The sequence below is a fragment of the Carassius gibelio genome, chromosome A11 (assembly GCF_023724105.1).
Source record: "Carassius gibelio isolate Cgi1373 ecotype wild population from Czech Republic chromosome A11, carGib1.2-hapl.c, whole genome shotgun sequence".
Lineage (NCBI taxonomy): Eukaryota > Metazoa > Chordata > Actinopteri > Cypriniformes > Cyprinidae > Carassius > Carassius gibelio.
In genome coordinates, this window is record NC_068381.1 from 17355127 (window position 1) to 17372318 (window position 17192).

The window sequence follows — 17192 nt, forward strand, 5'->3', positions numbered from 1 at the left end:
CATTCCAACCAGATGACCCAACGGTAGCTGCTCGCATTTCAGCCTGTCTGAGTGACATTTCTAGCTAGATGAATGACCATCACCTTCAGCTTAACCTGACGAAGACAGAACTTCTGGTGATTCCAGCTAACCCAAATGCCTCATCACAGCTTCTCTATACAGCTGGGCTTGTCAACCATTACTCCTTCGAGGACAGCCAGAAACCTAGGAGTGCTTCACAGACCACATTGCTACAACGACCCGGTCCTGCATATTTGCCTTATTCAACATTAATACGCATCCTGCGTATCTTGAGTAGGACTTAAGATACGCAGGAGAGCTGGATGGGACCAATCAAGATGAAGGGGAGCTAGGCTCCTGATGGAGCCCTGTGAAGTAAGCACATTCTGGAGAGGATTCTGGAGAGCTTTCTAGATCGGATCCATGGACTAGAGCAGGATCCTGGCAGAGCTCTGAGGCAAGAGTGGGCACTAGACAGAGCTCATGGGTTAAAGGCTGCACTGGGCTCTGGTCAGGGATTGGAGGCTTCACTGGACTCTGGTCAGTGGCTTGAGCAGCACTCTCTGGGCTAGATGTGGGAACAGGAGCCCTATATGGGCAAGACGTGGAGCACACTCAAGGGCTGGAGCCTTCCAAGGTTTTGGGCAGGCTCATAGACTAGAGTGGACTTGAAATCGGCAGTCATGATAGGTGATGACTTCAATGAAGGACCGGATGGAGTGGATATCAGGGACAAAGTTATCTGTAAAAGGGAGATTAAGGATGTAAGGATGGAACTGGAGAGACACCACTTGAGTCCTTGTACGCTTCACCAACACAGAATCTGGAACTCAATTAATAAAATCCACCAGAGACAACTCATAAACATTTGGAAGTATAAAGATGATTAGCAGATCCTAATCCAGCCCATTCAGCAAAACGTTATTCAGAACAGAATCACTCCAACTCACCCGATGGACATGGTCTACAAACTCCTCCATATAACTCTCCAGAGAATGACCATCTTGGCAGAGATGGAGGAGCAGATACTCCGCGGGAGACAAACTGGAGTCTGGGAAATGTAGTGTGCTGAGGTGACTGTGACAGGCATGACAACAGAAGCAGGTGAACTGGAGACACGACTTTTCACAATGCAGGTTTATAATTTCCCAAAGGTTTTAAATGGATTTAAAGTTAGGGACACATGATCTTGAACACTTCCACTGTGTGCAACTTTGTTCCATGTGCAGCATGTTGGAACGTTATCATATTGGAAAATACACATTTGATCTCCAACCAGATCCTCCATACTTGGCTACATTGTGTTCATTGTGTTCTATGATCTTTCATACTCCAATGCTTATTTTCATTGGCAAATGCAAAGTGTCTTTTACAGTAGATCAAAGTAATAAATGGTTTCCTTACTGGTACATCACATCTCAGTTCAGCCTCTTGTACCTGTTAGCTTGCATTTCAAGATGAAATTAGATGTTCCTCAGTTTTTTTTAAACCATAATAATAATAAGAGTATAAATATACACTGCCAGCCACACATTTGGAATAATAAAGATGTAAAAAAAAATGTTTTAGAAGTCTCTTATGCTCACCAAGGCTGCATTTATTTGATAAAAAAATACAGTAATATTGTGTAATTATTATATTTTAAAATGACTGTTTTCTATATAAATATGTTTTAAAATGTAATTCATTCCTGTGACGCAAAGCTGATTTTTTTTTTCCAGATTTTCATCTGATTCTTTTGATTACTCCAGTCTTCAGTGTGTCACGCATTCAGAATCATACTTGTATTGTAATATTAATTAATCTTTCTCTATTTATATTCAATATTTTTCTGTATGTCATAGTAAATAAAGTGCTTTAATGTATAAATTTGTAATAATCTTTCTCTCACTTTAGTGAAGTGAGTGGACATGTATGTGTGATGGACTGGAATAAAACAGTTTGACCCTATGTAACTCACACATTATCCAATCTGTGTTTTTGTTTTACTAATTTAATATAGATCAAAAATGAAAATCTTGTCATCTTTACTCACCCTCAAGGTTTTTCAAACCTGTCTCTGACCTCTGAACAGCGACCAGCTCTTCTCTCGTCAGATGTGTTACATGATTCATACACTAGAGGATGCTGTGAGTGAACAACATTCAACGTTAGATGTTCAAATAAATAGATGAAACAACTATTAGGTGTGGTGGTGAAAAGTTGATTTAAATTATGCTTAAACATTTATGATGATCTGTTATGAGAATAAAGCTTTATAAACTACCGGTGACTTGTGAAAATGTAACAGGTTTAAATACTAATGTCTGCTGTGCTCGAGGTCTCAGTGAGCACTAGATTGAGTATCAGCGCTGATGCTCGCAGCTCTCGTCGGGTGCAGTGGCGCGTGCCTGTAGTCCAAGCTGCTGGGAGGCTGAGGCTGGTGGATTGCTTGAGTTCAGGGGTTCTGGACTGCAGTGGACTATGTAGATCAGGTGTCCACACTAAGTTCAGTATCGATATGGTGCTCCTGGGGGAGCTTGGGACCACCAGGTCGTCTAAGGAGGGGTGAACCGGCCCAGGTCGGAGACGGAGCAGGTCAAAGCCCCCGTGCTGATCAGTAGTGGGGTCGCACCTGTGAATAGACACTGCAGTGCAGCCTGAGCGATACAGCGAGACTCAGTCTTTCGGGTTTAATTCTAAAGGCACAATATGTATAATTTTTATATTAAAATGCCTAAAACACCACTAGAACAGTGTTATATATTTTAATGACTTACTTAAATTACCCCAAATGTTTCGAATAATGTTTAAATTGTAAACTACCACCATCAATCCAGTCCTAAAGAAGCCGTCTCCATCCTGCTTCAATGACTACCGTCCAGTTGCACATACTCCTATTCTCATGAAGTGCTTTGAACGGCTAGTCATCGTCCTAGTCAACGACCCTCCCTGGACCTCTACCAGTTTGTATATCGGTCTAACCACTCAACCGATGATGCCATCGCCACTGCTCTCCACTCAGCACTCACACATTTGGATAAAAAAAAGACTCATACGTCAGAATGCTGTTCAAAGATTCCGTTCAGCATTCAACACTGTCATCCCTCAACAGCTCATTCACAAACTGGTCCAGCTGGGGAATCAACAATTCGCTGTGCAACTTGCAACAGGTCGGCAGCAATACATCCAGCACCATCACACTGAACACTGAACACTGAGGCCCCCCAAGGATGTGTGCTGAGCCCCCTCCTCTTCACTCTGCTGACCCACGACTGCACACTGTCACACAAACTCAACCTCTTCTTTAAGTTAGCGGATTACACGACTTTGGTGGGTCAAGTTAATTGCATTAAATATTTTTAACGCGTTAAACTGAAGAAAATAATAATAATAAAATTGCCTGCATTAACGCTCTAATTTTAACAGTACTAGTTAAATTGTGTCAAAGGTTTTATGCAAGGCAATTACTTAACATGAATGGAGTATCTAGATGAAACAACTATCAGGTGTGGTGGTGAAAAAAGTGATTTTGTGATTCGATTAAAATTATGTTGAAACATTTATAAACGCACCGTTTTTGATGATCTGTTAGGAGAATAAAGCTATCTAAAAGTACCAGTGACTTGGAAAAATGTACCAAGGTTAAAAACTATTTTGTGCTGTGCTGCGCTGGAGGTCTCAGTGAGCACTAGATTGAGTATCAGCGCTGATGCTCGCAGCTCTCGTCGGGTGCAGTGGCGCGTGCCTGTAGTCCAAACTGCTGGGAGGCTGAGGCTGGTGGATCGCTTGAGTTCAGGGGTTCTGGACTGCAGTGGACTATGTAGATCAGGTGTCCACACTAAGTTCAGTATCGATATGGTGCTCCTGGGGGAGCTTGGGACCACCAGGTCGTCTAAGGAGGGATGAACCGACCCAGGTCGGAGACGGAGCAGGTCAAAGCCCCCGTGCTGATCAGTAGTGGGGTCGCACCTGTGAATAGACACTGCAGTGCAGCCTGAGCGATACAGCGAGACTCAGTCTTTTGGGTTTAAATTCTAAAGGCACAATATGTATAATTTTTATATTAAAATGTCTAAAACACCACTAGAACAGTCTTATATATTTTAATGACTTACGTAAATTACCCCAAATGTTTCGAAGAATGTTTAAATTGTAAACTACCACCATCAATCCAGTCCTGAAGAAGCCGTCTCCATCCTGCTTCAATGACTACCGTCCAGTTGCACATACTCCTATTCTCATGAAGTGCTTTGCAAGGCTAGTCATCGTCCTAGTCAACGACTCTCCCTGGACCTCTACCAGTTTGTATATCTGTCTAAACACTCAACCGCTGATGCCATCGCCACTGCTCTCCACTCAGCACTCAAACATTTGGATAAAAAAAGACTCATACGTCAGAATGCTGTTCAAAGATTCCGTTCAGCATTCAACACTGTCATCCCTCAACAGCTCATTCACAAACTGGTCCAGCTGGGGATCAACACTTCGCTGTGCAACTTGCAACAGGTCGGCAGCAATACATCCAGCACCATCACACTGAACACTGAACACTGAGGCCCCCCAAGGATGTGTGCTGAGCCCCCTCCTCTTCACTCTGCTGACCCATGACTGCACACTGTCACACAAACTCAACCTCTTCTTTAAGTTAGCGGATGACACGACTGTGGTGGGTCAAGTTAATTGCATTAAATATTTTTAACGCGTTAAACTGAAGAAAATAATAATAATAAAATTGCCTGCATTAACGCTCTAATTTTAACAGTACTAGTTAAATTGTGTCAAAGGTTTTATGCAAGGCAATTACTTAACATGAATGGAGTATCTAGAGTAAACAACTATCAGGTGTGGTGGTGAAAAAAGTGATTTTGTGATTCGATTAAAATTATGTTGAAACATTTATAAACGCACCGTTTTTGATGATCTGTTAGGAGAATAAAGCTATCTAAAAGTACCAGTGACTTGGAAAAATGTACCAAGGTTAAAAACTATTTTGTGCTGTGCTGCGCTGGAGGTCTCAGTGAGCACTAGATTGAGTATCAGCGCTGATGCTCGCAGCTCTCGTCGGGTGCAGTGGCGCGTGCCTGTAATCCAAGCTGCTGGGAGGCTGAGGCTGGTGGATCGCTTGAGTTCAGGGGTTCTGGACTGCAGTGGACTATGTCGATCAGGTGTCCACACTAAGTTCAGTATCGATATGGTGCTCCTGGGGGAGCTTGGGACCACCAGGTCGTCTAAGGAGGGGTGAACCGACCCAGGTCGGAGACGGAGCAGGTCAAAGCCCCCGTGCTGATCAGTAGTGGGGTCGCACCTGTGAATAGACACTGCAGTGCAGCCTGAGCGATACAGCGAGACTCAGTCTTTTGGGTTTAAATTCTAAAGGCACAATATGTATAATTTTTATATTAAAATGTCTAAAACACCACTAGAACAGTGTTATATATTTTAATGACTTACGTAAATTACCCCAAATGTTTCGAAGAATGTTTAAATTGTAAACTACCACCATCAATCCAGTCCTGAAGAAGCCGTCTCCATCCTGCTTCAATGACTACTGTCCAGTTGCACATACTCCTATTCTCATGAAGTGCTTTGAACGGCTAGTCATCGTCCTAGTCAACGACTCTCCCTGGACCTCTACCAGTTTGTATATCGGTCTAAACACTCAACCGATGATGCCATCGCCACTGCTCTCCACTCAGCACTCAAACATTTGGATAAAAAAAAGACTCATACGTCAGAATGCTGTTCAAAGATTCCGTTCAGCATTCAACACTGTCATCCCTCAACAGCTCATTCACAAACTGGTCCAGCTGGGGATCAACACTTCGCTGTGCAACTTGCAACAGGTCGGCAGCAATACATCCAGCACCATCACACTGAACACTGAGGCGCCCCAAGGATGTGTGCTGAGCCCCCTCCTCTTCACTCTGCTGACCCATGACTGCACACTGTCACACAAACTCAACCTCTTCTTTAAGTTAGCGGATGACACGACTGTGGTGGGTCAAGTTAATTGCATTAAATATTTTTAACGCGTTAAACTGAAGAAAATAATAATAATAAAATTGCCTGCATTAACGCTCTAATTTTAACAGTACTAGTTAAATTGTGTCAAAGGTTTTATGCAAGGCAATTACTTAACATGAATGGAGTATCTAGATGAAACAACTATCAGGTGTGGTGGTGAAAAAAGTGATTTTGTGATTCGATTAAAATTATGTTGAAAAATTTATAAATGCACCGTTTTTGATGATCTGTTAGGAGAATAAAGCTATCTAAAAGTACCAGTGACTTGGAAAAATGTACCAAGGTTAAAAACTATTTTGTGCTGCGCTGGAGGTCTCAGTGAGCACTAGATTGAGTATCAGCGCTGATGCTCGCAGCTCTCGTTGGGTGCAGTGGCGCGTGCCTGTAATCCAAGCTGCTGGGAGGCTGAGGCTGGTGGATCGCTTGAGTTCAGGGGTTCTGGACTGCAGTGGAATATGTAGATCAGGTGTCCACACTAAGTTCAGTATCGATATGGTGCTCCTGGGGGAGCTTGGGACCACCAGGTCGTCTAAGGAGGGGTGAACCGACCCAGGTCGGAGACGGAGCAGGTCAAAGCCCCCGTGCTGATCAGTAGTGGGGTCGCACCTGTGAATAGACACTGCAGTGCAGCCTGAGCAATACAGCGAGACTCAGTCTTTTGGGTTTAATTCTAAAGGCACAATATGTATAATTTTTATATTAAAATGCCTAAAACACCACTAGAACAGTGTTATATATGTTAATGACTTACTTAAATTACCCCAAATGTTTCGAATAATGTTTAAATTGTAAACTCCCACCATCAATCCAGTCCTGAAGAAGCCGTCTCCATCCTGCTTTAATGACTACCGTCCAGTTGCACATACTCCTATTCTCATGAAGTGCTTTGAACGGCTAGTCATCGTCCTAGTCAACGACCCTCCCTGGACCTCTACCAGTTTGTATATCGGTCTAACCACTCAACCGATGATGCCATCGCCACTGCTCTCCACTCAGGACTCACACATTTGGATAAAAAAAAGACTCATACGTCAGAATGCTGTTCAAAGATTCCGTTCAGCATTCAACACTGTCATCCCTCAACAGCTCATTCACAAACTGGTCCAGCTGGGGATCAACACTTCGCTGTGCAACTTGCAACAGGTCGGCAGCAATACATCCAGCACCATCACACTGAACACTGAACACTGAACACTGAACACTGAGGCCCCCCAAGGATGTGTGCTGAGCCCCCTCCTCTTCACTCTGCTGACCCACGACTGCACACTGTCACACAAACTCAACCTCTTCTTTAAGTTAGCGGATGACACGACTGTGGTGGGTCAAGTTAATTGCATTAAATATTTTTAACGCGTTAAACTGAAGAAAATAATAATAATAAAATTGCCTGCATTAACGCTCTAATTTTAACAGTACTAGTTAAATTGTGTCAAAGGTTTTATGCAAGGCAATTACTTAACATGAATGGAGTATCTAGATGAAACAACTATCAGGTGTGGTGGTGAAAAAAGTGATTTTGTGATTCGATTAAAATTATGTTGAAACATTTATAAACGCACCCTTTTTGATGATCTGTTAGGAAAATAAAGCTATCTAAAAGTACCAGTGACTTGGAAAAATGTACCAAGGTTAAAAACTATTTTGTGCTGTGCTGCGCTGGAGGTCTCAGTGAGCACTAGATTGAGTATCAGCGCTGATGCTCACAGCTCTCGTCGGGTGCAGTGGCGCGTGCCTGTAATCCAAGCTGCTGGGAGGCTGAGGCTGGTGGATCGCTTGAGTTCAGGGGTTCTGGACTGCAGTGGACTATGTCGATCAGGTGTCCACACTAAGTTCAGTATCGATATGGTGCTCCTGGGGGAGCTTGGGACCACCAGGTCGTCTAAGGAGGGGTGAACCGACCCAGGTCGGAGACGGAGCAGGTCAAAGCCCCCGTGCTGATCAGTAGTGGGGTTGCACCTGTGAATAGACACTGCAGTGCAGCCTGAGCGATACAGCGAGACTCAGTCTTTTGGGTTTAAATTCTAAAGGCACAATATGTATAATTTTTATATTAAAATGCCTAAAACACCACTAGAACAGTGTTATATATTTTAATGACTTACTTAAATTACCCCAAATGTTTCGAATAATGTTTAAATTGTAAACTACCACCATCAATCCAGTCCTGAAGAAGCCGTCTCCATCCTGCTTCAATGACTACCGTCCAGTTGCACATACTCCTATTCTCATGAAGTGCTTTGAACGGCTAGTCATCGTCCTAGTCAACGACCCTTCTGGACCTCTACCAGTTTGTATATCGGTCTAACCACTCAACCGATGATGCCATCGCCACTGCTCTCCACTCAGCACTCACACATTTGGATAAAAAAAAGACTCATACGTCAGAATGCTGTTCAAAGATTCCGTTCAGCATTCAACACTGTCATCCCTCAACAGCTCATTCACAAACTGGTCCAGCTGGGGATCAACACTTCGCTGTGCAACTTGCAACAGGTCGGCAGCAATACATCCAGCACCATCACACTGAACACTGAACACTGAGGCCCCCCAAGGATGTGTGCTGAGCCCCCTCCTCTTCACTCTGCTGACCCACGACTGCACACTGTCACACAAACTCAACCTCTTCTTTAAGTTAGCGGATGACACGACTGTGGTGGGTCAAGTTAATTGCATTAAATATTTTTAACGCGTTAAACTGAAGAAAATAATAATAATAAAATTGCCTGCATTAACGCTCTAATTTTAACAGTACTAGTTAAATTGTGTCAAAGGTTTTATGCAAGGCAATTACTTAACATGAATGGAGTATCTAGATGAAACAACTATCAGGTGTGGTGGTGAAAAAAGTGATTTTGTGATTCGATTAAAATTATGTTGAAACATTTATAAACGCACCGTTTTTGATGATCTGTTAGGAAAATAAAGCTATCTAAAAGTACCAGTGACTTGGAAAAATGTACCAAGGTTAAAAACTATTTTGTGCTGTGCTGCGCTGGAGGTCTCAGTGAGCACTAGATTGAGTATCAGCGCTGATGCTCGCAGCTCTCGTCGGGTGCAGTGGCGCGTGCCTGTAATCCAAGCTGCTGGGAGGCTGAGGCTGGTGGATCGCTTGAGTTCAGGGGTTCTGGACTGCAGTGGACTATGTCGATCAGGTGTCCACACTAAGTTCAGTATCGATATGGTGCTCCTGGGGGAGCTTGGGACCACCAGGTCGTCTAAGGAGGGGTGAACCGACCCAGGTCGGAGACGGAGCAGGTCAAAGCCCCCGTGCTGATCAGTAGTGGGGTCGCACCTGTGAATAGACACTGCAGTGCAGCCTGAGCGATACAGCGAGACTCAGTCTTTTGGGTTTAAATTCTAAAGGCACAATATGTATAATTTTTATATTAAAATGCCTAAAACACCACTAGAACAGTGTTATATATTTTAATGACTTACTTAAATTACCCCAAATGTTTCGAATAATGTTTAAATTGTAAACTACCACCATCAATCCAGTCCTGAAGAAGCCGTCTCCATCCTGCTTCAATGACTACCGTCCAGTTGCACATACTCCTATTCTCATGAAGTGCTTTGAACGGCTAATCATCGTCCTAGTCAACGACCCTCCCTGGACCTCTACCAGTTTGTATATCGGTCTAACCACTCAACCGATGATGCCATCGCCACTGCTCTCCACTCAGCACTCACACATTTGGATAAAAAAAAGACTCATACGTCAGAATGCTGTTCAAAGATTCCGTTCAGCATTCAACACTGTCATCCCTCAACAGCTCATTCACAAACTGGTCCAGCTGGGGATCAACACTTCGCTGTGCAACTTGCAACAGGTCGGCAGCAATACATCCAGCACCATCACACTGAACACTGAACACTGAGGCCCCCCAAGGATGTGTGCTGAGCCCCCTCCTCTTCACTCTGCTGACCCACGACTGCACACTGTCACACAAACTCAACCTCTTCTTTAAGTTAGCGGATGACACGACTGTGGTGGGTCAAGTTAATTGCATTAAATATTTTTAACGCGTTAAACTGAAGAAAATAATAATAATAAAATTGCCTGCATTAACGCTCTAATTTTAACAGTACTAGTTAAATTGTGTCAAAGGTTTTATGCAAGGCAATTACTTAACATGAATGGAGTATCTAGATGAAACAACTATCAGGTGTGGTGGTGAAAAAAGTGATTTTGTGATTCGATTAAAATTATGTTGAAACATTTATAAACGCACCGTTTTTGATGATCTGTTAGGAAAATAAAGCTATCTAAAAGTACCAGTGACTTGGAAAAATGTACCAAGGTTAAAAACTATTTTGTGCTGTGCTGCGCTGGAGGTCTCAGTGAGCACTAGATTGAGTATCAGCGCTGATGCTCGCAGCTCTCGTCGGGTGCAGTGGCGCGTGCCTGTAATCCAAGCTGCTGGGAGGCTGAGGCTGGTGGATCGCTTGAGTTCAGGGGTTCTGGACTGCAGTGGACTATGTCGATCAGGTGTCCACACTAAGTTCAGTATCGATATGGTGCTCCTGGGGGAGCTTGGGACCACCAGGTCGTCTAAGGAGGGGTGAACCGACCCAGGTCGGAGACGGAGCAGGTCAAAGCCCCCGTGCTGATCAGTAGTGGGGTCGCACCTGTGAATAGACACTGCAGTGCAGCCTGAGCGATACAGCGAGACTCAGTCTTTTGGGTTTAAATTCTAAAGGCACAATATGTATAATTTTTATATTAAAATGCCTAAAACACCACTAGAACAGTGTTATATATTTTAATGACTTACTTAAATTACCCCAAATGTTTCGAATAATGTTTAAATTGTAAACTACCACCATCAATCCAGTCCTGAAGAAGCCGTCTCCATCCTGCTTCAATGACTACCGTCCAGTTGCACATACTCCTATTCTCATGAAGTGCTTTGAACGGCTAGTCATCGTCCTAGTCAACGACCCTCCCTGGACCTCTACCAGTTTGTATATCGGTCTAACCACTCAACCGATGATGCCATCGCCACTGCTCTCCACTCAGCACTCACACATTTGGATAAAAAAAAGACTCATACGTCAGAATGCTGTTCAAAGATTCCGTTCAGCATTCAACACTGTCATCCCTCAACAGCTCATTCACAAACTGGTCCAGCTGGGGATCAACACTTCGCTGTGCAACTTGCAACAGGTCGGCAGCAATACATCCAGCACCATCACACTGAACACTGAGGCCCCCCAAGGATGTGTGCTGAGCCCCCTCCTCTTCACTCTGCTGACCCACGACTGCACACTGTCACACAAACTCAACCTCTTCTTTAAGTTAGCGGATGACACGACTGTGGTGGGTCAAGTTAATTGCATTAAATATTTTTAACTCGTTAAACTGAAGAAAATAATAATAATAAAATTGCCTGCATTAACGCTCTAATTTTAACAGTACTAGTTAAATTGTGTCAAAGGTTTTATGCAAGGCAATTACTTAACATGAATGGAGTATCTAGATGAAACAACTATCAGGTGTGGTGGTGAAAAAAGTGATTTTGTGATTCGATTAAAATTATGTTGAAACATTTATAAACGCACCGTTTTTGATGATCTGTTAGGAAAATAAAGCTATCTAAAAGTACCAGTGACTTGGAAAAATGTACCAAGGTTAAAAACTATTTTGTGCTGTGCTGCGCTGGAGGTCTCAGTGAGCACTAGATTGAGTATCAGCGCTGATGCTCGCAGCTCTCGTCGGGTGCAGTGGCGCGTGCCTGTAATCCAAGCTGCTGGGAGGCTGAGGCTGGTGGATCACTTGAGTTCAGGGGTTCTGGACTGCAGTGGACTATGTCGATCAGGTGTCCACACTAAGTTCAGTATCGATATGGTGCTCCTGGGGGAGCTTGGGACCACCAGGTCGTCTAAGGAGGGGTGAACCGACCCAGGTCGGAGACGGAGCAGGTCAAAGCCCCCGTGCTGATCAGTAGTGGGGTCGCACCTGTGAATAGACACTGCAGTGCAGCCTGAGCGATACAGCGAGACTCAGTCTTTTGGGTTTAAATTCTAAAGGCACAATATGTATAATTTTTATATTAAAATGCCTAAAACACCACTAGAACAGTGTTATATATTTTAATGACTTACTTAAATTACCCCAAATGTTTCGAATAATGTTTAAATTGTAAACTACCACCATCAATCCAGTCCTGAAGAAGCCGTCTCCATCCTGCTTCAATGACTACCGTCCAGTTGCACATACTCCTATTCTCATGAAGTGCTTTGAACGGCTAGTCATCGTCCTAGTCAACGACCCTCCCTGGACCTCTACCAGTTTGTATATCGGTCTAACCACTCAACCGATGATGCCATCGCCACTGCTCTCCACTCAGCACTCACACATTTGGATAAAAAAAAGACTCATACGTCAGAATGCTGTTCAAAGATTCCGTTCAGCATTCAACACTGTCATCCCTCAACAGCTCATTCACAAACTGGTCCAGCTGGGGATCAACACTTCGCTGTGCAACTTGCAACAGGTCGGCAGCAATACATCCAGCACCATCACACTGAACACTGAACACTGAGGCCCCCCAAGGATGTGTGCTGAGCCCCCTCCTCTTCACTCTGCTGACCCGCGACTGCACACTGTCACACAAACTCAACCTCTTCTTTAAGTTAGCGGATGACACGACTGTGGTGGGTCAAGTTAATTGCATTAAATATTTTTAACGCGTTAAACTGAAGAAAATAATAATAATAAAATTGCCTGCATTAACGCTCTAATTTTAACAGTACTAGTTAAATTGTGTCACAGGTTTTATGCAAGGCAATTACTTAACATGAATGGAGTATCTAGATGAAACAACTATCAGGTGTGGTGGTGAAAAAAGTGATTTTGTGATTCGATTAAAATTATGTTGAAACATTTATAAACGCACCGTTTTTGATGATCTGTTAGGAAAATAAAGCTATCTAAAAGTACCAGTGACTTGGAAAAATGTACCAAGGTTAAAAACTATTTTGTGCTGTGCTGCGCTGGAGGTCTCAGTGAGCACTAGATTGAGTATCAGCGCTGATGCTCGCAGCTCTCGTCGGGTGCAGTGGCGCGTGCCTGTAATCCAAGCTGCTGGGAGGCTGAGGCTGGTGGATCACTTGAGTTCAGGGGTTCTGGACTGCAGTGGACTATGTCGATCAGGTGTCCACACTAAGTTCAGTATCGATATGGTGCTCCTGGGGGAGCTTGGGACCACCAGGTCGTCTAAGGAGGGGTGAACCGACCCAGGTCGGAGACGGAGCAGGTCAAAGCCCCCGTGCTGATCAGTAGTGGGGTCGCACCTGTGAATAGACACTGCAGTGCAGCCTGAGCGATACAGCGAGACTCAGTCTTTTGGGTTTAAATTCTAAAGGCACAATATGTATAATTTTTATATTAAAATGCCTAAAACACCACTAGAACAGTGTTATATATTTTAATGACTTACTTAAATTACCCCAAATGTTTCGAATAATGTTTAAATTGTAAACTACCACCATCAATCCAGTCCTGAAGAAGCCGTCTCCATCCTGCTTCAATGACTACCGTCCAGTTGCACATACTCCTATTCTCATGAAGTGCTTTGAACGGCTAGTCATCGTCCTAGTCAACGACCCTCCCTGGACCTCTACCAGTTTGTATATCGGTCTAACCACTCAACCGATGATGCCATCGCCACTGCTCTCCACTCAGCACTCACACATTTGGATAAAAAAAAACTCATACGTCAGAATGCTGTTCAAAGATTCCGTTCAGCATTCAACACTGTCATCCCTCAACAGCTCATTCACAAACTGGTCCAGCTGGGGATCAACACTTCGCTGTGCAACTTGCAACAGGTCGGCAGCAATACATCCAGCACCATCACACTGAACACTGAGGCCCCCCAAGGATGTGTACTGAGGCCCCCCAAGGATGTGTGCTGAGCCCCCTCCTCTTCACTCTGCTGACCCACGACTGCACACTGTCACACAAACTCAACCTCTTCTTTAAGTTAGCGGATGACACGACTGTGGTGGGTCAAGTTAATTGCATTAAATATTTTTAACGCGTTAAACTGAAGAAAATAATAAGAATAAAATTGCCTGCAATAACGCTCTAATTTTAACAGTACTAGTTAAATTGTGTCAAAGGTTTTATGCAAGGCAATTACTTAACATGAATGGAGTATCTAGATGAAACAACTATCAGGTGTGGTGGTGAAAAAAGTGATTTTGTGATTCGATTAAAATTATGTTGAAAAATTTATAAACGCACCGTTTTTGATGATCTGTTAGGAGAATAAAGCTATCTAAAAGTACCAGTGACTTGGAAAAATGTACCAAGGTTAAAAACTATTTTGTGCTGTGCTGCGCTGGAGGTCTCAGTGAGCACTAGATTGAGTATCAGCGCTGATGCTCGCAGCTCTCGTCGGGTGCAGTGGCGCGTGCCTGTAATCCAAGCTGCTGGGAGGCTGAGGCTGGTGGATCGCTTGAGTTCAGGGGTTCTGGACTGCAGTGGAATATGTAGATCAGGTGTCCACACTAAGTTCAGTATCGATATGGTGCTCCTGGGGGAGCTTGGGACCACCAGGTCGTCTAAGGAGGGGTGAACCGACCCAGGTCGGAGACGGAGCAGGTCAAAGCCCCCGTGCTGATCAGTAGTGGGGTCGCACCTGTGAATAGACACTGCAGTGCAGCCTGAGCAATACAGCGAGACTCAGTCTTTTGGGTTTAATTCTAAAGGCACAATATGTATAATTTTTATATTAAAATGCCTAAAACACCACTAGAACAGTGTTATATATTTTAATGACTTACTTAAATTACCCCAAATGTTTCGAATAATGTTTAAATTGTAAACTACCACCATCAATCCAGTCCTGAAGAAGCCGTCTCCATCCTGCTTCAATGACTACCGTCCAGTTGCACATACTCCTATTCTCATGAAGTGCTTTGAACGGCTAGTCATCGTTCTAGTCAACGACCCTCCCTGGACCTCTACCAGTTTGTATATCGGTCTAACCACTCAACCGATGATGCCATCGCCACTGCTCTCCACTCAGGACTCACACATTTGGATAAAAAAAAGACTCATACGTCAGAATGCTGTTCAAAGATTCCGTTCAGCATTCAACACTGTCATCCCTCAACAGCTCATTCACAAACTGGTCCAGCTGGGGATCAACACTTCGCTGTGCAACTTGCAACAGGTCGGCAGCAATACATCCAGCACCATCACACTGAACACTGAACACTGAGGCCCCCCAAGGATGTGTGCTGAGCCCCCTCCTCTTCACTCTGCTGACCCACGACTGCACACTGTCACACAAACTCAACCTCTTCTTTAAGTTAGCGGATGACACGACTGTGGTGGGTCAAGTTAATTGCATTAAATATTTTTAACGCGTTAAACTGAAGAAAATAATAATAATAAAATTGCCTGCATTAACGCTCTAATTTTAACAGTACTAGTTAAATTGTGTCAAAGGTTTTATGCAAGGCAATTACTTAACATGAAAGGAGTATCTAGATGAAACAACTATCAGGTGTGGTGGTGAAAAAAGTGATTTTGTGATTCGATTAAAATTATGTTGAAACATTTATAAACGCACCGTTTTTGATGATCTGTTAGGAAAATAAAGCTATCTAAAAGTACCAGTGACTTGGAAAAATGTACCAAGGTTAAAAACTATTTTGTGCTGTGCTGCGCTGGAGGTCTCAGTGAGCACTAGATTGAGTATCAGCGCTGATGCTCGCAGCTCTCGTCGGGTGCAGTGGCGCGTGCCTGTAATCCAAGCTGCTGGGAGGCTGAGGCTGGTGGATCGCTTGAGTTCAGGGGTTCTGGACTGCAGTGGACTATGTCGATCAGGTGTCCACACTAAGTTCAGTATCGATATGGTGCTCCTGGGGGAGCTTGGGACCACCAGGTCGTCTAAGGAGGGGTGAACCGACCCAGGTCGGAGACGGAGCAGGTCAAAGCCCCCGTGCTGATCAGTAGTGGGGTCGCACCTGTGAATAGACACTGCAGTGCAGCCTGAGCGAGACTCAGTCTTTTGGGTTTAAATTCTAAAGGCACAATATGTATAATTTTTATATTAAAATGCCTAAAACACCACTAGAACAGTGTTATATATTTTAATGACTTACTTAAATTACCCCAAATGTTTCGAATAATGTTTAAATTGTAAACTACCACCATCAATCCAGTCCTGAAGAAGCCGTCTCCATCCTGCTTCAATGACTACCGTCCAGTTGCACATACTCCTATTCTCATGAAGTGCTTTGAACGGCTAGTCATCGTCCTAGTCAACGACCCTCCCTGGACCTCTACCAGTTTGTATATCGGTCTAACCACTCAACCGATGATGCCATCGCCACTGCTCTCCACTCAGCACTCACACATTTGGATAAAAAAAAGACTCATACGTCAGAATGCTGTTCAAAGATTCCGTTCAGCATTCAACACTGTCATCCCTCAACAGCTCATTCACAAACTGGTCCAGCTGGGGATCAACACTTCGCTGTGCAACTTGCAACAAGTCGGCAGCAATACATCCAGCACCATCACACTGAACACTGAGGCCCCCCAAGGATGTGTGCTGAGCCCCCTCCTCTTCACTCTGCTGACCCACGACTGCACACTGTCACACAAACTCAACCTCTTCTTTAAGTTAGCGGATGACACGACTGTGGTGGGTCAAGTTAATTGCATTAAATATTTTTAACGCGTTAAACTGAAGAAAATAATAATAATAAAATTGCCTGCATTAACGCTCTAATTTTAACAGTACTAGTTAAATTGTGTCAAAGGTTTTATGCAAGGCAATTACTTAACATGAATGGAGTATCTAGATGAAACAACTATCAGGTGTGGTGGTGAAAAAAGTGATTTTGTGATTCGATTAAAATTATGTTGAAACATTTATAAACGCACCGTTTTTGATGATCTGTTAGGAAAATAAAGCTATCTAAAAGTACCAGTGACTTGGAAAAATGTACCAAGGTTAAAAACTATTTTGTGCTGTGCTGCGCTGGAGGTCTCAGTGAGCACTAGATTGAGTATCAGCGCTGATGCTCGCAGCTCTCGTCGGGTGCAGTGGCGCGTGCCTGTAATCCAAGCTGCTGGGAGGCTGAGGCTGGTGGATCGCTTGAGTTCAGGGGTTCTGGACTGCAGTGGACTATGTCGATCAGGTGTCCACACTAAGTTCAGT

At 43.9% G+C, this 17192-nt stretch overlaps 2 long non-coding RNA genes across 2 annotated transcripts; both read left to right on the forward strand.

The window, feature by feature from the left end:
- Positions 1-5048: 5048 nt before the first annotated feature.
- Positions 5049-6665, forward strand: LOC128022532 (uncharacterized). The gene is made up of 2 exons (XR_008185941.1): positions 5049-5147; positions 6473-6665. It is a non-coding gene; the product is annotated as an uncharacterized LOC128022532 (long non-coding RNA).
- Positions 6666-7723: 1058 nt separating this feature from the next.
- Positions 7724-14707, forward strand: LOC128022531 (uncharacterized). The gene is made up of 2 exons (XR_008185940.1): positions 7724-7822; positions 14515-14707. It is a non-coding gene; the product is annotated as an uncharacterized LOC128022531 (long non-coding RNA).
- The last annotated feature ends 2485 nt before the right edge of the window (positions 14708-17192 follow it).